The sequence below is a fragment of the Ornithodoros turicata genome, chromosome 6 (genome assembly GCF_037126465.1).
Source record: "Ornithodoros turicata isolate Travis chromosome 6, ASM3712646v1, whole genome shotgun sequence".
In the NCBI taxonomy this organism is placed as follows: domain Eukaryota; kingdom Metazoa; phylum Arthropoda; class Arachnida; order Ixodida; family Argasidae; genus Ornithodoros; species Ornithodoros turicata.
In genome coordinates this window covers 65,965,694-65,976,209 of record NC_088206.1, presented here as the reverse complement: position 1 = coordinate 65,976,209, position 10,516 = coordinate 65,965,694, and the positions used below count along the sequence as shown (strand labels likewise).

General features: G+C 47.4%; 1 long non-coding RNA gene across 1 annotated transcript; it reads right to left on the bottom strand.

Annotated features, from left to right (window-relative positions):
• Nucleotides 1-4,229: 4,229 nt before the first annotated feature.
• LOC135398208 (uncharacterized) lies at nucleotides 4,230-8,234 on the bottom strand. The gene is made up of 3 exons (XR_010424036.1): nucleotides 8,000-8,234; nucleotides 5,065-5,248; nucleotides 4,230-4,380 (listed from the first exon to the last, which is right to left on the bottom strand). It is a non-coding gene; the product is annotated as an uncharacterized LOC135398208 (long non-coding RNA).
• Nucleotides 8,235-10,516: the final 2,282 nt, after the last annotated feature.

Genomic DNA, 10,516 nt, shown 5'->3' with positions numbered 1-10,516 from the left:
AAGCGTACCGGTTCAAGCTTCCTTAAACCAAGCCAAAGAGGGAAATTGGCCATAGCTTTTCGGGTGAAAGGTCGATCCCGAGGTGCGTGAGGTACGTATGGATATTGTTTAAAGCGAGCTGCAGGCGGCGCTGGAGAGCCGGGCGTGATTTTCCTACTGTCCAAAGGGCGACGTCGTCTGCACACACGGAGAACGACACTTTGCGAGGAATTACTGATTGTAGGCCGGCCATCACCACGTTAAAGAGTGTCGGGCTGAGAATGCTTCCTTGGGGGACTCCTTGAGGAACAGGATGCTGAGGGCTTTGGCCTTGGGACATACGGACAGCGACAGTTCGGTCCGTAAGGAAGTCTTGGAGCCAGATGAAGAGCCGACCGGATACTCCAAACGAGCGCAAGGCGTGCAGCACACAAATGTGCGGGACGGTATCATATGCGCGCTTGATGTCGAGGAAGATCGATCGGACGATCCGTCGATGGGCTCGAGCATGTTGAACTGTAGAGGCTAGGTCGAGAACTGGATCCACGGAGCTTCGGTGGCGACGAAATCCAGCCATTTCGTGAGGGAACGCACGTTGTTTTGCAAGCCACCAGTCGAGGCGATGCAAAACCATTCTCTCCATCAGTTTCCCCATACAGCTTGTCAGGCTCACCGGGCGAAAGGAGGATAGGGCATTTGGGGGCTTGCCTGGTTTCAGGATGGGAACAACCAATGCCTCCTTCCATGTATGTGGTAAAGATCCTTGTTGCCAAGACGTATTATAGACATGAAGGAGAGCTTGGAGTGACCGCCCGTCAAGGTTTCGTAGGGCGGCATATGTGATTTTATCGGGCCCAGGGGACGAGGCGGCGTTCACAAGCTTCAACGCTGCCTTTAGCTCGATTAGTGTGAAGTCGCAGTCCATAACTTCCGGGGGACGGGGCCAGTCGTGGTGAAGTTCAGCCGTCAAACTGTGGACAAAACTGCGGTGTAGGGGCGTGGTCGAGGCAGCCGCTGGAGTCGTTAGTACCACACAGAAGTCCGTCGCAAGCGTGTTTTCGTCTACACGCTGAACGATAGCCAAGGCCGTGAGAGGATTCTTTTGAGGGGGCGCCTGCTTCAGAGATCGGATTGTCCGCCAGATCTTCGTGGCCGGATCAAACGGTGAAAGGTGGTGGCAAAACTTACGCCAACGCTTCCTGTCCTCGTTTTTAAGTTCTCGTGTTACTTTAGCTTTCATCCGGCGGTATTCCACAATGTCCGTAAGTTGCCCTGTCCGACGAGCCGTTCTTTCTGCTCGGCGACGTAATGCTCTAAGGTGATTAATTGCTGGGGAATGGCCGACATGGCCTGTTACCCTTTTAGACATGACCACCGCGTCCTGAATACCGCGGGTAAATGCTTGAGAGAGAGCCTCTGGGGACATACCGGTGTGCACAGATGTTCTGAGGCTCGCACGAAAACGTCTCCAGTTTGTGAAAGAAATCAGTCCGGCAGTGGCTGAGAGGGGCAGTCTGTCGTGCGAAATATATAGAGGAAAATGATCGCTACCTCTAGTGTCGACGTCCGTAGCGCACGACAAGTGGCGAATTATGTCGGTTGAGCACCACGAGAGGTCCAATACATCAAGTGACGTTGGGGATCGCATGTAAGTGGGCTCGCGGTTGTTCAGCAGGCACATGTTATTATTCTCCATTGCCTCCAACAACCTCCTTCCCCTACTGTCCGTCCTTCGGCTTCCCCAGACCGAGTGATGTGCATTGAAGTCCCCTAGCACAAGCGCCGGGGCTTCCAGAGAGCCAAGTAAGCGTTCGAGGTCACTCCACGGGACCTGTACCGCTGGACGGATATAGATACTGACGACCGTTAACAGCATGGGACCAAGGCGGATCCTGCAGGTGACGTAATCATAAGAGCGATGACAAACTGAGCCGATGTGTGCAGCAACGAGGTCATTGCGAACGTATAGCGCTGCTCTGCTCTCAGGGGTATGATAAGAGCGATAGATTGTGTATCCATTAACACGATGTGTACAATGCATGCCGTGTTCGCATATAGCTATGAAAGGGAACTAATCTTCCGTCACCCCGTGTGTCAACCAAGCAGATGAACAGGAAATTGACAGCGCGTTAGCCCTTTAGGGTCACTGAAATGGTTGGCTGCTGGTAGGACGTGCACAGGTTTCCATTCATCGTTTGCATCTATGTGCGATCCATGTCGCATTGCTATGTTCATTGTGTCGTTCCGCAATTGCAGTCTCAATTCTTCTTGTATTGTTGGATCTATGAGATGAGCCACAGAAGACTTTCCCTAGCCGTTTAGTCCGCTCGTAACCGTATCTTGCCTGTTGATATTCCTAAGTCGAGTCGGTATAAGTGAGACGAGTTCTAAAGCATCGCCACATTGCTATCGCACTGAAGTGCAGTCCCAACGTATATTCTCATGGAGTGCCAACACTGTTATGCTTCACATTTAATCCACGCTGCACATCTCACCAATTCCCTCCCTACGAAAGCTATAGCGGGCAAGAAGCCATACGAAAGCTTTAGAATGCTGGACAAACATATTTCTTCATCGTCTTCTTGATCTTCTTGTATTTCTGTTGGCGGTCGCTTAGCATAGGCAACAAGATAGAGAGGGAAAAAAGTGCGCAACCGCCTTGGCGAGGCTCCAAGGTTTGATGCCAATAGGCGACCCTATCCTTTCTCTCTCGCACCTGTTCTGTCAAGGCAGAAGGTGGTGGTAGTGACGGTGAAAGGGTTCAAGGCAAAAACGAACGAAGAGCGAACCGAACGACCAATGAAACGCCTGTGCGCAAGTTGGGCTGAGACGGCCCTTGGACGTGCACGCTAGAGCCAGTGCAACGTTTTCTGCTCAACACTCAGCTGAATTCGCTATAAAGCCGTTTTTTTATCAGAGAGCGCCAAAGACGGCATGCTGACACGCTATGTTCCGAATTCGGCTATCTTTCGGCCACAATGATTTCTCTCGTGGTTTTATTCGTGCATCTCGCTATCACACTGTTTGGTTAAGTGACTATCATAGTATCTCTTCCGTAGGCTCGGGGAAAATTGTTGGCAGCATTACGGAACCAATAAATGCCACGGAATTTCGAAGCGTACGCGCGCAAAGACGCTCACCGCATGAGTCCCTAATGTCCGCCATTTGCAAGCAAGGCAAGGTGAGGTGAGGTCAACATGGCGCCGTTCAGGGTGGCTTCAAATATGGCTGCCGGTTTATTTGTCTATTACCCTCTCTATCTCGTTGAGCATATAGACCGTATGGTTACGCTCTTCTTCGTCGCTTTTCGGCGCTGTATGCAGGGATTTCCCTACACCCCCCTCAGGGGGGGTGTACACCCTTCCTGCATTTTTGCAACACCCCCCCTCCCCTGCCTGAAATTTCTCAGGTGACCCCACTCAGCTCAGCCACCAACACGTTCTGGTAGTTCTGGTAGTGAGTGCGGTGAAGCGAATTACATCCTGCACTGTCAAATTTGGGTTGTACGACCACAGTCATGCAGATGATCGCACGATGCATTTGTCCAAAATCATTTGAAAGTGACTGTGCAGTGCATATATTGCGCGTGTGTACGAGCAAAAATGTGTGCGGGCACGCAAACTCAATGTGGATCATCAAGAGCCATTTGCGCCCAACTCAACCAAGGGAGGTAGTCTAAGGTTTTCACCGTTGATTGCTAGGTGTTCGTTGGCAAGATGGTAGTCTCTTATCTTTGTCGGTCGTGTGATTATGCATCTTAAGGTTGAGATGCCGTTCACAATGAATCTCCATTCTAATTTACTGTGTTCTAAAGTAATAACATGTACAAATAAACCGGGAAAGCTGAGCAGATATGTCACCGTTGTGCTACGATTATTTCCGTGTCTAAGAAAAATTCCGTAAGTGGAACCTTCACCAAGCATGACCCCCCCCCCATTGAAAGCTCGCCCCCCCCCCCAGTAGTGAATTTCTGGGGAAATCACTGGTTGTATGAGAAGCGGGAGCGCTCATACCCTGGCTGGCTGTTCACACCATCATTTTTCGGCACGCGGCTGCTGGCGAGATACACCGCTTACTCATTGAAGTGAGAGCTTAACTGCTAACGCTGTAAAACTTATGTTGCTCAGCATGTTCCGAGCTGTACACGTGTTACAAGTACTGGGACGGTATCGTACCAGTGCAGCAGTACCTTTGTAGTGGTACTCTTCCACTGGTTGTCCAGCGTCAAATCTAAGCAATCTAAGCAAAAGTGGCCACAAGAAAATGTACTGTTTATTATTTTCATGTGCTACAGTGCGCAGGAAGTGTTCAGCTCGTAGAGCACGATGTGGCGTGAAGATCCATATCGTCCTTCGTCCTTAGTAGCGCCTTTCTTGCTGTTTAAGACAGCTCTCCAATTTCCTGAAAATTTTAAGGGAGAATAAATTCCAATGAAGAACTCTCAGTGTTCTTCACCACATTGTGCAATAATGGATTATAACTAGAATATTGCCATGTCAACGTTTTGCAGTGCTGCCCATCCGTGTACGTGAAAAATAACAATAATAGGTAAAGGAGATGTACAAAAGGACGAAAAATGTTCCTCCAACTAGATGAACAGCACTGATATGCCCCGGAAGGCAACCGAGAGCGGCAAGGATGCATGCCGAAGCAATAGCAGGTTTAGGTGGATTCAGTTCTGATAACGGTACTTCGCAGTGGCGTATCCAGAGGTGAGCATCGGGTGTTCCATATCTACGTCTCCCCCCTCCCGAAATCGCACGCTTGGTAATGGATATGGAAGGAGAAAACCAGGAAGAAATCCTCCTGCCCCACGTTAAGTGCACAACCTCTCCCCTTTCCCTTTATCTTTCCTTTTTTCTTTTCTTTTTGCTGCCAATAAATCCCCACTCCCGGAATATTTTTGTCATAACGCCACTGGTACTTGATATTGTTGTCATACGTCTTTCACACAGGGGCACTACAATTATTTGACATAGAGGTTTCTTTCGTTCCAGCTGTAATATGTTTCATGCTGTGCACATCCGGTATGCACGTTCAGTATTTTTAGCTAAGTATAGGAGAAAAGGTGTCTCTTCAACTTACTCGCAACGTTTATGTGCGTCTCTGCATTCTCTGTAATTTTTGAAAGCAAACGACAGCAAGGACGGGCACACTTGCTTGTTTTGGCAACCCCGGGGTGGCTGGTATATCCAAAGGCGAGGCCAATGTGATCCAGCGCTGGGCCCACATATGCTCGTGGTACTTTCCAAGTCACAGTTCGAGTGCTCTGTTAAAGTAGAAAAGACGTAACGTGATTTCAAGTCTTTGAACTCCAGTCAATTTCCTTATTTTGTTTTTATTTTCTAGTGCCAACAGTCCCGTCGCGCATTCATCATGAGAAAACAGCATTCTCGCCATACGATTTTGGCACATTGTTTGGCACATCTTGAATGATTGATACATATGCACTATATCTTAACAAAAAACAAAAAAGAAACGTACATTGAGCCAAACACGTTTAAAGGAGCAATGAGGCGACATTTAACATGGCTCGAAACCCTGCCTCATATTCCAAGATGTCCGTCAGGAGTCACCATGCAAAATATTTTCGCACTCTCGTGTATTATAACTGCGTAATCAAATTTACAAAAGCGGTCGAAGAAAGCGGCTGCGGACGGCCTACACGATCCTCGCGTAACGTAGAAAAGTCCCCGTGCCTTTTTTTTATTTGTTCTCAGCTCACGTGCTGCTATACGCGCTTGAGCAGTGCCACTATACGTCACGAGTCACGTGCCGTGGATCATGTTATGCCACGACGCTCCCTCGTTCTCAGATACGTTCTTTTCACGAGTGGATGATCTTGGTGTGCAGAACACAGGCCTCGCGCTCTCTCTGTAGGTCACCTCCACTCATGGTTCTTTCGCAGGAGCTCAGTTTATTCGCCACAGAACACGCCGCAGCGAAAAAAAAAAGGTGTTCACCTAGTGCTGTAGCTTGAATAATAATTCGGGGCCTTACGTCGCGAAACAGCTGTGTGTAGCTTGAAGGTACCGAAAAGCAGCAGGCAAGCAGCTTACATGTATATGGTGTGATGTAAGTGCTCGTAACTTACAAATACCGCGCGACATAGCACAAACGTGTTGCTCTAAAGAATGAATTTCTTGTGAAAATTGCAATAAAGTCGATCTCTAAACACATATCTAGAGACCTGGATCAGCCAACTCCAGGCAAGGTTCGCTGACGTTGGAGCACTGGAGCACCTTCCACAGAACCCAATATGCATTTCGCCACTTTCCAAAACATTCACGAATGAATAAACAAATGAATAACACCCATAATAACCATGGAGCGCATTGGTCGTATGTAAATCACTGCAGTAAATTAATCTCGTCGTAGAAAACAAAAATTCAAATGCGGTTTGGTACGTCCCAAGCAGTTATAGGATCGTCTAAAACTGACTACATGACTTCTCTGACTCTGAGTGATGACTACACTGCATTGTGGAGCATCGACGGCGGTAGGGGCGTATACGGTAGGGGTCTCCACGCATCTTTGCGACTGATTTAGTGCGCCGTTGAATACCCGAAACTTTGAAGCCTCAATTTCGGGCCTTTTTTTGGGCAGCTCCATTTGCAATATCGAGCGGATTTCTTGGTGAATGTGACTAAGTTCGCCACGGGCTCTCTAATTCTGTAAAAAAAAGATAAAAAAGCAAACAAAGAGAAAAAACATTACGTTCACTTGGGAAATTTTGGAGTTCAATTAAAGAAATTGAATTTCTCTTAATTAAAATCAAATGAATATATTTTTGCAAGATGGCAAATTGAGTTGCCAAACGAATGCCGTTTACCCGGTACTTTTCCGTCGCCCCGTTTTTTTATAAAGTCCGAACGACACGTTTTTTGAAACGCCCTGTATAACGTTAAAGTAGATCCCTAGGGCTAACTTTTTTGTTATTTGGAAGGGAGGTTTGCGTGGGAGTAGCAGAATCCTTCGGGTGCGCGTTAACGTCTTCATATGTTAATTTTTCAAATTGGAGGAGCATCGACGAAGCGGCTTAACCGTGACCGCGTTCCACTTGAATTTTAGAGCAGTTTCAAGAGGTTCAAATAGTAGTTAGGGCCTTCCCAAATATAAATAAAATAAATAAAGAAACGAAGGAAAAAAAAATCCCCCGTTTCTCACAGCATAACATAACAAGCTTCCCGCGATAACTAAATTACTAAGCTTAGCTTGATTACAGTTCTTATTTATTCTTAATAGTTATTTTAGCATTATATATTGCTATAAAACAGTAAGAGGGTTGTGCTTCATAGAGTTCAGTTGAGTATAAAAAAAATATATATATATAAGTGGAGTTTGCGATTCCACAAATGTGAAGCCCGCGACCCCTTATCGTACTTACGTTATGGTAGCTCCACGAGCAATGTGCAAACGTTTGTCCAGACCTCCTTAATTTGCCATGAGGTAGGTTAAGAGAGGCAGGGAACTAAATCCACGATCTCAATCACGAATTCAATTGTTCAGAGGTCTTCCTCAACAGTATGCGTTCTTAGGACCGCCTTCTTTTGAAAATTTCATGCTAGCGCCGCGAAGCAACTGCGGCTATGTGCGGTGTACAGATGTGAACAGATGGAGAGGAGACAGTAGGAAGCAGTATGGGTCAGTAAGCGTCCTGGGCGGACTTCAAGGGGAAGTGTGCCGACATTCGTCCGAAAAGTGCTCCGCGGACTTCGGAGAAAAACTGAGACAGCACAGATACTAGCAGGACTTGAACCCAGCACCCCCCAGTCTTCAGACCTTGGCTACCACGGAAGGTTTTACCTGCTCGACAATGCAGCTGTTACCCTTTCAAACACATAGGATTGGGTAATACAAATAGAAAAGAAAACTGACCCGGTCACGACTGGCTACTTCAATAGTCGTAGTAGCGTCCACAAAGGATAAGAAACGGACAAGAGCTAGCTCAATCCAGACACTAATCCAGTGTAGCAAAAGTTAGCCAATATTGATGAGGCAAAACATATTCACTACTTACTGCCTCCTTCCCACGGGTGCTGATACTCGGCAGCAACTGCTACTACAGCAACTAGCAGGACCATGAAAATCGCCGTGGCCATGTTGAGAATGGTATTGATCGCTGGATACAAACCTTCAGTGCTTCCAAAGATGCGTCTGATCTCGGGGCGTTCTTCCGAGTATTTATACAATTACGCTAGCGAATGACATTGTCATTACATATTTGACCGGTTGAGTGGTCGCCACTTCGACTTGCGTGTGTAGCCTGTTGGGTAACTCAATTAGAGTTCTGCGAAGCTGAATTGATGATGAGTGAAGTTCATGAGAATGGTACGAAATTGCCTTCGATCAACGTTGATTGATGATCAGCTCATACGATTGGTTCTGATGTCAGCAGCGAACAGTAAATAACTTCTTACCTTTATCGTGGGCACTCCGATTGCGAATATGCTGACGTCGGCTTCCACGAATCTTTGAATGTCACGGAAACACTATGCCGTGTAATCAAATCTTAGGAGCTGGAAACAATAGTTTGTTTCGTCTTGGCGCGCCTCGTCGATTGGCATGCTTTGTTCGCAGCCAAGTTGACATGCGCATTCCCCGACAGGTTTGATTACAAGTACACTCCAAAGCATTTGAGAGACGTCACAGCGCTCAGGGGTAGATTTCTTATACTACACTCTTAGAAATGAACTTCACCACATAGCACGCTCCTAGCCAACCATCATCCCGAATGACAACGTTCTCGCCCCTGATTTGTTAAAAACGGGTGGTGGAGCCTATTTTGTGCTCATTATGCACGGCACAAAATAGGCTTCTCCTCCCGTTTTCAACAAATCAAGCGCGAGAACGTTGTCATTCGGTGTGCTGGTTGGCTGGGAGCGTGCTATGAGGTGAAGTTCAATTTTAAGAGTGTAGATACAGTACGTATGAGAGAACGAGGTACACTCTTAAAAATGGACTTCACCGCATAGCACGCTCCTAGCCAACCATAATCTCGAATGATATCGTTACCTGCATGATTTGTTGAAAACGGGGGCGTACGCCTTTTTTGTGACGGCAAGCCCTTTCACCATCACCACCACCACCTTGTGACACTTATGATGTTCATAATTGTCACAAAAAAGGCGTACGCCTCCCGTTTTCAACAAATCCCGGCAGATAACGATATCATTCGAGATCATGGTTGGCTAGGAGCGTGCTATGCGGGGAAGTTCATTTCTAAGAGTGTAGGCTCGTTGTAACATGCATGTAGCCGCGTTTACATGAATACGACACAAGCGTATCGTATCCAGTTGTCCAATCGAACACGCTCATGTAAACGGGTCAATTCGCTAGAAGAGCGATCGTATTCAATCGCTAAGCACACACTCTTAAAACAAAGCTTCACCACATAGCACGCTGAAGGCGAACTATGGTACAGAGTGATACCTCCTTCAGTCTTGATTGGCGGAAAGGGCGAGGCGTACGCCTTTTTGTGACAATTAACATGCCTGCATAAGTGTCATAAAAAGGCGTACGCCTCAACAAACGATGAGAGAACGATGTCCTGCGAGATGATGGTTGGCTACACACTTAGAAATGAACTTCACCGTATAGCACGCTCTTGGCCAACCATCATGTCGAAGGATATCGCTATCTGCCCTGATTTGTTGAAAACGCGAGGCGTACGCCTTTTTTGCGACAATTATGAACAGCTCAAGTGTCACAAAAAAGGTGTACGCCTCCCGTTTTCAATAAATCAGGGCAGATAACGATGTCATTCGACATGATGGTTGGCTAAGAGCGTGCTATGCGGTGAAGTTCATTTTTAAGAGTGTAGGAGCGTGCTATGTGGTGAAATTCACGTCGAGACTGGGAGGTACCCGGGTTCGAACCCTGGTGCCGGCTGCGCTGTCTGGGGTTTTTCCTGGGTTTTCCTCAGACGCATTCAGACATTTGTCCGCACAGTTCCCTTAGAAGTCGGCCCAAGACGCATATTCCCCCAGGGCGTCAGTCGTGACGTTGCCCACCTCTGTGAGGCCGAAAACGGCGACCCCTTTCATCATCACCGCCACCACCACCATCATTTTTAAGAATGCAGGTGGATCGAGACGGGGGATGCGAATTCAGATTGTGCATGTAAACAGACGATGCGTATCGAGGGAAGAATAAAGGATTATAGGAAGCAACGTTCAGCTGCGGGCTAGTTTCGTCGTCTGCTACTCCTACACTCTAAAAACAGAACTTCACCGCAGAGCACGTCGTGCGCGAATCATTGCCGTGAACGATAGGGTTATCTGTTTTGATTCGAGGAGAGATGGAGGCGTACGCCTTTTTTGTGGCAATTACCATACATCCAAATTGCCACAAAAAGGCGTACGCCCCCCTCTCTCCTCGAATCAGAAGCGATAACCCTATCATTCGTGGCAATGGTTGGCGCACAGCGTGCTATGCGGTGAAGCTCTGTTCTTAGAGTGTAGTTGGGATGACAAAATTGTGATCTGAGGGATTCTCAATGAGGCTCGAGAGTGTCCTCTGCGCCAGTCGATAAAAG